Source organism: Bubalus kerabau, chromosome 1 (genome assembly GCF_029407905.1).
Source record: "Bubalus kerabau isolate K-KA32 ecotype Philippines breed swamp buffalo chromosome 1, PCC_UOA_SB_1v2, whole genome shotgun sequence".
NCBI lineage: Eukaryota > Metazoa > Chordata > Mammalia > Artiodactyla > Bovidae > Bubalus > Bubalus kerabau.
This window is the reverse complement of record NC_073624.1, coordinates 246,775,493-246,788,809: the sequence shown is the minus strand read 5'-3', so window position 1 is coordinate 246,788,809 and position 13,317 is coordinate 246,775,493.

Genomic DNA, 13,317 nt, shown 5'->3' with positions numbered 1-13,317 from the left:
GATTGTATTCTGTTGTTTTCTTCCTTCTAAATAGAACTGAACACTCAACCTCTAATGAAGGGATAATATGGCCTTGAATGCATTCAATGACTGCATAAAAAGCCAGTCAAATGAATAACTTCTTTTATACATTTTTAAGTTTTAAAGGAATTGCTGGATGAGGGTGTTTGAAACAGAGCATAAAACTGTGATGGGCTGATTCCACAGTATCTTAAAATTTTAAGCTTTTATTCCTCTTATTTCTTTGTCAGGAACATATGTTATTTATAAATGATAATGAACTTCATCTTTATTTTAACACTTGAGATGAAAGATAAGAGGACCTTCTTTTTTCATGTACACATGACTTACATCATGTCAAGATGATGTAAAAGGTATTTATCCCAAATCAGTAGGTAGAGACATTTCCTTCTTTATTTATTCCAGTGTTCACTCCACCAGTTGTTTGTTCCATAGAAACCATAAGAATGACTGAGCGTGGGATATAGGGGAGTGGAGCAGAAAAGAGGGATTTGTAAAATAGAAAATTATGAATCTCAACTTTCTTGAGATTTCCTTACTTTTTAGACAAACTAAATCAACCATTATTAGTCATTTAAAAATAGTTTTAGGTTTACTATTGTTACTTTTTTGACATCCACATCTTTCATTTTGGTGGTTAGCTCATCAGACTCTGACTTTAAGTACATTAAATAACTAAGCTTTATTTTAGCCTATTATAACAGTTTATAAGGTATTAAAACTTCTAACAAAAACATGAAACTCTGAATACAATTGTATTATTTTCTTTATTGAAATAAAGTTGATTTACAGTGTTGCATTAGTTTCTGGTGTATAGCAAAGTGATTCAATTATGTATACACACACACACACGTAATTGACATACACACACATATATAGACATGCACATATATATATAGTGTGTATACATATATATATGTAGTTGACACATATATACAAACATGCACTGCACCGATTTATATGTATTATGTATGTATACATATATGTTCTTTTTCATATTTAACTTATATGCAGAGTACATCATGTGAAATATAAAGGATAGATGAAGCACAAGCTATAATCAAGTGTGCTGGGAGAAATATTAACAACCTGAGATATGCAGATGACACCATCCTTATGGCAGAAAGTAAAGAGGAACTAAAGAGCCTCTTGATGAGGGTGAAAGAGAAAACTTTAAAAGTTGGCTTAAAACTCAACATTCAAAAAACTAAGAGGAATGGAATCTAGTCCCATTACTTCATGGCAAATAGTTGGGAAAACAATGGGAACAGTGACAGACTTTATTTTCTTGGGCTCCAAAATCACTGCAGACAGTGACTGCAGTGATGAAATTAAAAGTTGCTTACTCCTTGGAAGAAAAACTATGACAAACCTAGACATCATATTAAAAAGCAGAGACATTACTTTGCTGATAAAGGTAGATATAGTCAAAGCTATTGTTTTCCCAGTAATCAGTGACCAAGATGAAAGTTGGACCTGAAAGAAGGTTGAGTGCTGAATAACTGATGCTTTTGAAATGTGCTGTTGGAGAAGACTCCAACAAGACTCTTGAGAATCCCTTGAACTGCAAGAGATTACACCAGTTAATCCTAAAGGAAATCAGTCCTGAATATTCATTGAAATGACTGATGCTAAAGCAGAAGCTCCAATACTTTGGCCACCTTATGTGAAGAGCCAACTCATTGGTAAAACCCTACTGCTGGGAAAGACTGAAGGCAGGAGGAGAAGGGGAAAACAGAGGATGAGATGGTTGGATGGCATCACTGACTCAATGGACATGAGTTTGAGCAATCTTTGGGAGATGGTGAAGGACAGGGAAGCCTGGTGTGCAGCAGTACATGGGTTTGCAAAGAATCAGACATGACTTGGCAACTGAACAACAAGAGAAAATATACATCTATTTTTTAGTGATAATATCTCACAGCTACTGGGAGCCAGGGGTCGGTAGGTAGGTTGGACTAATTTAGAAAGGGAACAAGAGTAATTTTGTAGATGATAGAAATATTCTTTATCTTGATTATGATGCTGATTATACAAAGTGAATATCTTTCGTAAAGTGTATCAACCTAGAGTTTAAAAGTTTACATGCCATTTTGTGTAAATTCTTTACTCTCTGAGCCTCCAGGGTAGGCTGGTGGTTCAGATGGTAAAAGAATCTGCCTGCAAATCAGGAGAACTGGGTTCAGTCCCTGGGTTGGGAAGATCCCCTGGAGAAGGGAACAGCTACCCACTACCGCATTCTTACCTGGAGAATTCCATGGACAGAGGAGCCTGGCAGACTACAGTCCGTGGGGTTGCAAAGAGTTGGACATGACTGAGCAACTTTCACTTTCACATTTTCACTTGTATGTAAATTATTACAATAGAATTGATTTAAAATAAAAATGATTAAAAAGCAATGTGCATCACATTCTACCATTTGTATATAGATAGATGATGAAAATAGGTATAAAGAATATAAAATAGATAATTGGAAGACTGGATAGGTATTGCAATATATTCATTGATACATAGAATACTTTCAACTTTCACAAGAAACTGGTAACAGTGGTTGCCTCTGGTGAAGACAGCTAACTGACTTGTTGTGCAGCAAGGTTTACTTTACACTATAAATCCTATGAAGTTCTTAAATCAGTACAATGTGTATATACCACCAGATTAGTAAAAGAATAATTTAAAATAATAAATTAAAAGTAAAATAAAGATGAGTTTCCCAGGTGGCTCAGTGGTAAAGTATCTGCTTACCAATGCAGGAGATGGGGGTGTGATTACTGAGTCATGAAGAACCCCTGAAGAAGGAAATGGCAACCTACTCCATTATTCTTGCCTGGGAAATCCCATGGATAGAGGAACCTGGTGGGCTACAGTCCATGGGATTTCAAAGAGTCAGATGCAACTTAGTGACTGAGCATCTGCAAGAAAATAAAGATATTTCCAAAAAGGAGTGCATTTTTCCAGCATGCAAACAGTAAAAGTGATGCTAAAAGGTGTTACTCAATCAGAATAAAAATGCTTCCATTTATGAAATGTATTTCCTATATAAGATAACAAAAATGAAGAGACAGGGAAATGTCAATAAGTGGGTGAATCCAATTGAAATATGAACAATAACAATATATTTTTAAAAATATGTGCAGAAAAATAAAGCATGATAGCAAAAATTGGAAATGAGGCAGAGTTAACATGTTCTAATATCTTAGCATTACATGGAAAATGCTAATAGTACTTGTATATTTTAATATATATTTTTTAATAAATCAAGACCTAGAGTTACCAGAAAAGAATTCTGAAAGAAACAGAGAGAGAGAGCGAAAAGAAAGTAGGAAGGAGAGGGGGTGGGGGAGGAAAGAAAGAAAGGGAGCAAGAGAGCAGGGAAGAAAAAGTGAATATAGAAATAGCCTGTGACTCAGTAATTGCACTCGAGGAGAATACATAATAGATATGTACATGTATATGCCCAAATGGCACATATAAGTTTGTTCTTGGCTGCACCATTTGTAATAGTAAAACTTGAAAAACAACTAAAAGTCCATCAACAGTAAGATGGGTAAATAAATTGTATCTTCATACTGACTCTTGTAAAGTATGAGAATGAAAGGAAAGATACTTAATGTAACATAGGTGATTTTTACAAAAAATACTATTTAATATAATAGTCAAAGAGCAAAATTTATAAATAGAACTAATCTATAGACAGTAACATCAGATATCAGGGTAATGGTTCCCTTTGGTTTAAACAGGCTAGGTGATGTAATAGTAATGGTCTAGCTTTTAATCTGGTTGGTAATTGCATGATACATATGTTCACATTGTAAAACTTCACTGAACTTATGCTGAGTAAACTCTTCTGTATGTGTTATATGTCAGTAAAAATCACTGATAAAAATAAATTAAGTACATCCATTGATATATATTTACATTAAGCTTTTAAAGATATTATCTTTATCATTAGTCTCTTTAATGAAAAACCTCATCAGTGATTTAATAGTGTTTTGATGTATATTTAAAGTGGTTACTAATGAACAAATGATGAAATCAACTCTCATGGTTTTATTACCATCAATATATCTATATTAAGCTATTTAAATATTTCAGGCTCTGTAAAAATATCAAATGTATCTATGCATATGCTTCAGCAGATATTTTAAACATTATAGGGTACTTAATTATAAAATCAATTTTCCTTAAAATTGAAATATTTACCGAAATGTATTTTAAACAGTATTTTCAAATTAAATAAATCACATTGCTTCATGATCCCTAAAGAGAAGTGATAAAAAAAATAATTAGTTCAATACTTGTGTACTAAGAAAACTTTCAAAGTTGCAGAGACACACATTATAAATAATCCAAATATCTACTTGTGGGAATATTCCCAGCTTTTTAATTATAATTTCTATTATAATAGATATCACAAAGAAAATACAATATATTATATTCTTTTTTTGTGTTTGTCACTCAGTCGTACCAAGTCTTTGCAATCCCATAGATGCCCATCAGGCTCCTCTGTCAATGTTATTAACCACCCCCAAGTAACTATTTTGCAAAAGTAATATTCAGTGGTAGTTCACTGATCCCTATCAAATTACCAATGGCATTTTTCACAGAACTAGAACAAAAAATTTAACAGTTCATATGGAAATACAAAAGACCCCGAATAGCCAAAGCAGTCTTGAAAAAGAAGAATGGAGCTGGAGGAATCAAACTTCCTGACTTCAGATTACACTACAAAGCTACAGTCATCAGGAAAGAATGGTACTGGCACAAAAACAGAAATAGAGACCAATGGAACAAGATAGAAAGCCCAGAAATAAGTCCATGCACCTATGGGTACTTTATTTTTGACAAAGGAGGCAAGAATATACAATGGGGCAAAGACAGCCTCTTCAATAAATGGTGCTGGGAAAACTGGACAGCTGCCTGTAAAAGAATGAAATTAGAACACTTCCTAACACCATACACAAAGATAAACTCAAACTGGATTAAAGACCTAAATGTAAGACCAGAAACTATAAAACTCTTAGAGGAAAACATAGGCAGAACACTCGATAACATCAATCAAAGCAAGATCCTCTATGACCCACCTCCTAGAGTAACAGAAATAAAACCAAAAGTAAACAAGTGGGATCTGATTAAACTTAAAAGCTCTTGCACAGAAAAAGAAACTATAAGCAAGATGAAAAGACAACCCTTGGAATGGGAGAAAATAATAGCAAATGAAACAACTGACAAATGATTAATTTCCAAAATATACAAGCATCTCATACAATTCAATACCAGGAAAACAAACAACCCAATCAAAAAGTGGGGAAAAGACCTAAACAGACATTTCTCCAAAGAAGACATACAGATGGCTAACAAACACATGAAAAGATGCTCAACATCGTTCGTTATTAGAGAAATGCAAATCAAAACCACAGTGAGATATCACCTCACACCAGTCAGAATGGCCACCATCAAAAAGTCTGCAAACAGTAAATGCTGGAGAGGGTATGGAGAAAAGGGAACACTGTTGCACTGTTTGTGAGAATATAAATTGATACAACCACTATGGAAGATGGTATGAAGATTCCTTAAAAAAACTAGGAATAAAACCACCAGATGATACACCAGTCCCACTCCTAGGCATACACCCTGAGGAAACCAAGGTTGAAAAAGACACATGTATCCCATTGCTCATTGCAGCACTATTTACAATAGCTAGAACATGGAAGCAACCTAGATGTCCATGGACAACAGATGAATGGATAAAGAAGCTGTGGTACATATACACAATGGAATATTACTCAGCCATTAAATGGAACACATTTGTATCAGTTCTGATGAGGTAGATGAACCTAGAACCTATTATACAGAGTGAAGTGAGTCAGAAAGAGAAAGATAAATATTGTATTCTAACGCACATATATGGAATACAGAAAAATGGCTCTGAAGAATTTATTTACAGGGCAGCAATGGAGAAACATAGAGAATAGACTTATGGACGTGGGGAGACGGGAGGAGAGGGTGAGATGTATGAAAGAGTAACATGGAAACTTTCATTACCATATATAAATTAGATAGCCAATGGGAATTTGCTGATGGCTCAGGAAACTCAAGCAGGGGCTCTGTATCAACCTAGAGGGGTGGGGTGGGAAGGGAGATGGGAGGGAGGTTCAGAAGGGAGCGACTATATGTATACCTATGGCTGATTCATGTTGAGGTTTGACAGAAAACAATAAAATTCTGTAAAGCAATTATCCTGCAATAACAATAAATAAAAAAAAAAAAACTTTTGATGTGTCAAGTTATAAAATAACTGGCATGCAGCTCAGAAAGAGCTCAAAGAATTGAGGGAAATTTGCAATTCCTTTCATTGCCGTGCATCTCTAAGACCAATACTGGTTACTATTTACTTGTATAAAGAAGAAAAATAGGAATAGAATTAATTTTTTTTAGAAAAGAATAGTTCACTTATCTTTTTCCTTTTCTCATTTTACCTCTTTCCTTTCTTCCTCCTTTTTTTTTTCTTTCTTTTATCCATTTTTATCCATTTTTTTTCTTTTACCTTTTTAAAAAAAAATAGTCTCCAGATGAGGGGAAATATCACATTTAGCACCAACAATGACTTTCTGTAAATTACCAAAGTTACCCTTGACTCTGAGTAGACACAATCCAGTTTATCTTAGAAAGCAGAAAACAGACTGGATTTCAGATATATTTGCCCCTTCATCTGGGTGACCCGGTACAGGACATAAAGCTACCACATAACCTACCAACTATTCATGACCCTGATGAAGGAAAGAGAAAACAAAAAATTAAAAGGGATCCAAAGTAGGGCTCTGTGACAATCTAGATGGGGGTGGGAGGGTGGTTCAAGAGGGAGGAGATGTATGTGTACCTATGGCTGATTCATGATGATGTATGGCAGAAACCAATTATTCTTCAATTTAAAATAAATGAATTTTAAAAATAAGAAAAAGCAAAATCAAAAAAAAAAAAAAAAAACAGAGAGAGAGACACCCTTTCCTCTCAACGTGTGAGTGTTGTGAGAGTCACTCAGTCGTGTCTGACTCTTTGAGACCTCATGGACTGTAGCCTCCATACATGGAATTCTCCAAGCAAAAAACACTGGAGTGGGTTGCCACACCCTCCTCCAGGGGATCTTCCTGACTCAGGGATCAAATCTAAATCTTCCACATTGCAGATAGATTCTTTACTGTCTGAGTCAACAGGGAAGCCCAATTCAGGTAAAATGTATAGAATAGTGTCTGTACCCATGCAGCACTCAACAGATCAGCCCCTGTGATTTTATGTATCCTGCAGAATTGCTATCATGTTTCTAGATAATGTCTATTAACTGTCTAGCATACTGCCTACCCATGGGGTATCTGCTTAATTAATGAATCATTTTCATTATTGCCTTCTATTTTCATTTTAGAGCTCCTTTCTGCTAATATTGTTACATAAAATAGACACAACTAAAAAGACCCAATTTATGCTGGAAATAACATGTGACTAGCAAGTAATTAAGTCACTCTAATTCTTGGAATGTGAGAATGGAAAACACTAACTAAATAAGGGCATTAATTAGAAGAATAAAATTTATTTTAAAAAAAAGGCAAAAGAAAAATAGGAGACCTAAAGAATGTGTGAAAAACTTTTTGGAAACCTAGGGGAAGGGGACCATATGATACAGATCACAAAAGACTTGACAGTTTCACACAGCTACCAAATGGTTATGTCAAGTGATAAATATAACACTTAAAGAGGAAAGGTGGTCAAGGTGAGATGAATAATGAAACATATATTGTGAGTAAGTGAGTTCAAATTAGATATGAAAAATGACAAGTAAGATCATCTAATTAGTAATTTTGCAGATATTTCAAAATTAGAGAGAACCAGTGTGCCCATTCAGTGGTCCTTAAATAAAAGATACATTAAGATAAAAAGGTTATAGTGTGAAACAAAATAATTTAGACTTCCCTGGTGGCTCAGATGGTAAAGAATCTGCCCGCAATGTGGGAGACCTAGGTTTGATCCCTGGGTTGGGAAGATCCCCTGGAGAAGGGAATGGCAAGCCACTTTAGTATTCTTGCCTGGGAAATCCCATGGACAGAGGAACTTGGCAGACTATGATCCATGGGATCGCAAAGAGTTGGACACGACTGAACAACTAACACACACACACACACAGTCTACACTGTAAAGACTTTAGTGAAATTTAAGTTCAAAATGCTTTTGAACTGGGCAGGTAGGGGGTACTGATCTAATCATGCTAAAAACACAGAAGACCAAGTAGATGAATAGGCAAACTTGAAGTAGATAAATCACTACCTGTGCCTGGCACCCATTCAAACCTTTTGAGGAAATTCAAGGGCACAATTTTACTTTTTTAGTAAAATAGACAGCCTGCCCTATGAAAAAACTAACAAGCTGGGAAAATGTACAGTGCCAATACAATCCTAAATGGTTCTGGAATGACTCTTCAACGCCAAAGATCTCTTCCACACAGGACATAGTTGGTGGTATATATTTTGAAATGTAGAAGAAATAGTAGCATACTTTTATAAAGGAAAATTATGCTATGCATATTTAATAATAATAATTTTAGGTTATTAATTTATTTATGTCATTATAATATTATTAACACAGCTTTACAGGTGGATGCTACTGTTATCTTCATTTTGTTGAAGAGAAAATTCTAAATACCAAATGAAATATATATTTATTATACAAATTTTTAGGGACTGTATTGACAGCAAGGGCATGAACTCCTGTCTTCTAGTACATAAAAGAAGTTAAATATAAAAGCATAACACACAAAAGAAAAATGCTATAAACTCTAAGAGAGGTAATATGATATTGATATTTCTAGAAAGAGGATATTACTTATTGTTGATATTAGTGGACTGTTATTCATTATAGAAAAAGTGTTTGACCTGGTTCTTACAGTATGCATAGGGTATGTTCATATTAGGAAGGTCTGAGAGGCATCTTGGCAAATAATAATGATTGAGAACATAAGGGAAATACTGAAAATAAGAGCTTCATCATTTTTAATTATTATCCATACACAGATGATATGATTATACCTGTGTAAAATGAATGAACTCAAATCTTTCACAATTAACAAAATAATGTTACAAGATTTACAGTCAGTAGCTTTATTAACATCATCAATATCCAGTTAGAAAATGTGTAAGGAAAAGATTTTATTCACAAGAGCAACAAAATTTAATGTCACAGAAATAAGCTAAATAAGTGATCTATAAAATAGGAAACTATAAAACTTAAAATAGGATTTGGATCAATAGAGAGCCTTGGATGATGAAGTCGCTCAGTCATGTCTGACTCTTTGAAAACCCATGGACTGTAGCCTACCAGGCTCCTCCATCCATGGGATTTTCCAGGCAAGAGTACTGGAGTGGGTTGCCATTTCCTTCTTTAGGGGATCTTCAGGGGATCAAACCCAGGTCTCCTGCATTTACCATCTGAGCCACCAGGGAAGCCCCAATAGAGATCCTCACCAAGGTAAAAATGGAGATAATCAAGATGGGAATATTGCAATTTTCCCTCAATTATTTAAATGATAGAAATATGTGTCAGTCAAAAATTTCATTTTTGGTAGAATATGGGGAATGGCAACCCACTCCAGTATTCTTGCCTAGAGAATTCCATGGACAGAAGACCCTGGCAGGCTGCAGTCCAGGAGGTCGAAAAGAGTCGGACACAACTGAATGACTAACACTTCATAGGGAAATACAAATTATAAAATGTATACTAAATTTTACATGGAAGAATGAGTATATAAGGAATGCCAAGAACATTTTCAAAATCAATAATAATGAAAAATTGTCTTCCCTACTATGATGAAATCAGAAACAGCAATAGTAATCAAAGGAAAGTTTCTTCAACTAGTGGGAAGATGGAAGGAAGATGGGTTCTTTTTTTAAATTTATTTTTAATTGGAGGATAACTGCTTTACAATGTTGTGCTGCTTCCTGCCGTACAACAATGTGAACCAGCTATAAGTATAGATATAACCCACTCCCTTTGAAACCTCCTTCCCACTCCCTACCCCCCATCCCATACCTCTAGGTTGTCACAAGGCACCAGGTTGAGCTCCCTGTGTTATATAGCAACTTCCCACTAGTTGTTTTATGCATGGTAATATATATATGTTTCAATGCTACTCTCTCAATTCATCACACCCTCTCCTTACCCCACTGTGTCCACAAATCTGTCCATTCTGCCTGCACCTCTATTCCTGCCCTGCAAATGGGTTCATCAGTATGATTTTTCTAGATTCCATTTATACGTGTCAATATATGATATTTTTCTCCTTCTGAATTACTTCACTCTGTATAACAGGCTCTAGGTTCATCCACTTCATTAGAACTGACTTAAATGTGTTCTTTTTTATGGCTGAGTTATACTCCATTGTATATATGTGCCACTACTTCTTTATCGATTCATCTGTCAATGAACATCTAGGTGGCTTCCATGTCCTGCTTATTATAAATAGTACTAGAGTGAACAATGGGCTACATGTGTATTTTTGAATTCTGCTTTTCTCAGGGTATATGCCCAGCAGTGGGATTGCTGGGTCATATGGTAGTTTTATTCCTAAGTGAAGAAGGGATGCTGGTTCTATAGAAACAATAATATCCAGAACAGATTTATTCACTGACCTCTGAGGCTAGAAGATGCTTTTAATAAGCATATTTAACAATGATTTTTAAAATGTTACCTTAAACAAAGAGTCCATTTAAGTTACCACCAAACTGGGAAGAGCTTAAAATGTTTATCTAAAATGTTTACTCTTTAAAGAAAAAATAGCATAAAGATAAGCTAGGATATTGGGGATACTTTCTTGAAATGCTGATCCCAATGGAAAGGAGATTAAGAGGACTTCTTGTCTCCTAATACTGCATCAAGAATGTTTCTTCCTTTAGGATCACACTGCAGTGGGAATGTCCTATAATACTTGCAGGCTTAGCTCAGTCAGGAGAAAACATCTCAATGTGTCCCCCGTACTTGGCAAGAAAGTGATGCGGCATTATATTTAAATTGTGAAACTCATTTTGGCTGAGAAAGCCGAGTCTTGAAGTATGCTTGCCAAGAGAGTAAAATGATACAAATATGCATGCTGAATTATACATAAATATGCATATATACATAATCATCCACACACACCATTTTTCGATAATAAATAGTCCAACTAGATAGAAAGGCAAAGGGTAGTCTAGGAAGGCTCAGGATGCACTGTACTTCAAGAGAACATTACACCCCCACACATGGTAGCATGTTTTCCAGAATCCATTTAATCTGGGTTCAAAGGGATTTGAGGCTCTTGAACTATTAGGACTTGAAGGATGAGAATGGGCTGCCTGTGACACAAGCCACAAATCTTGAGCATATGGAAGGGGCTGACCTGCTGTGCTCCATAAATGAGAAATTTGTCTCTCTTGGCTTTTTAGGAGGTGCTATGTGCTGGGAAGCTGGGAAAGAAGAACTCTACCAGCCCAGCCTGAAGTGAGTCACACGTTATTCATAACACCTTGCAATTTAAGTTGGAGGCTGAATCTAATGTGTCGGGAAAGAGGTCAATTGTAACAAAGGGGAAAAGAGCCCCACAGCTGTACCTTTCACTGTCAAAGCTTCTCCACCAGATTTATATTTCAATAGGAGGAAGAAAAGGATTTGAGGAAATAGTCTAGTTTCCCTCTAAACAAAACAAAATGAAAATATTAGAGTGTATTCTACCTTGTAAAACTGATAATTGACACTAGGAATAGTTAGCTTTTAAAACCTTAGGGGTGATGTCAGGGTGGGATTTGGTTCACATAAAGGGTTACTTGAGTTCACTTTCTTTTTTAACTATAATAAAATACTGTTGCTCTGATGCGCTTAGTCATGTTTGACTCTTTGCCAGCCCATGGACTGTAGCCCGCCAGGCTCCTCTGTCCATGGGATTTTCCAGGCAAAAATACTGGAGTGGGTTGCATTTCCTTCTCCAGGAGATCTTTCTGACCCAGGGATCAAGCCCACGTCTCCTGCATCTCCTGCATTGACAGGTGTGTTCTTTACCTCTTGAGTCACCAGGGATGCTCCCAGATAACGAAAGGTCAAATGCCAAAGGATCCCTAACTCATTTCCATTTACTCCTTCACTTGTGACTTTTAGTTACCGATGGTTTGCATCTTTCACCTCTCCTCTCTGAGGCTGCGAAATACACAAAATGCCAGTGAACTGAAGAAGCTGAGCAATGTTTACATTAATAGTGCTGGGAATTAACCTCATCAGGTGACACTTGTTGCCTTATTAGGTAACAGTGGAAATAATTTGGATCTCTTAATTGCTCTCAGGAGCAAGAGGAAACACCTGCATCCCCTTAGCCCTCCCTCATCTCCAAGGCAGGCTTATGGATTCTTCACAAACTAACTGGTATTACACCTCCTCAGATCAATAATTGCAGTCCTTAAATTCTTCTTTCCAGGAGAGCATTTTTCCCTCCTTGTAAAAATCATCTTTCACTTGCCCCCCTCAAATATATATCTTAATGAAATAACAGGCCCAAACCAATGAGTTTCTCTTTGGATGACACACTGGCCTGGCTCGCTGGATAGAAGATGTGGTAAAACCTGAAGGCGGTGTTGATGATAGTGATTAAAACACCAGCTTTGACAGGCAATAACTATAAAATCTTGCTGCTAGTAATAATCTCTACAATACAACCGCAATACCAGCACACCATATGTCACAGCATAGCAATCTATCTCTACGAGTGTCACTTACTTAAGCAGGTTCCAGAAGAACCTATCATTATTTTTAAGTGGGGGGGAAAGAAGGACACAGTTCTATTGCTATACTGCATTAGTCACTCCAGTTCAATCCTTCAGCTGACTTTTTTACTTTCATGAAAGGCAATCTATATATACTTCAAACTATTAGATCAGATACCATGAGATCCATAGTTCACACTTTGGTTATTGTTCTTTGGATCATTTATTCCTTATCCTGCAGGCTTCAGGGATGTGAGCTTGCTTTTTAAATATCAATTTTAATTTGAACAACAGAAACATTTTTGAAATGTGTTAGTAATTATTCAATCATACATATGTGTGTGCTATATATACATGTATATACATAATTTATTATTATTGTTTGTAAGAGAAACTCAGTACCTACAGTTGTAGTAGCAGATGGAATTTAAGGTTAGTACAGAAACCACCAACAGAAGGTCAAACAAAAATTGATGAAGAGAATATGAAGAACTTAACAATAATAAAGATAAGCTGTCTTTAAATTATT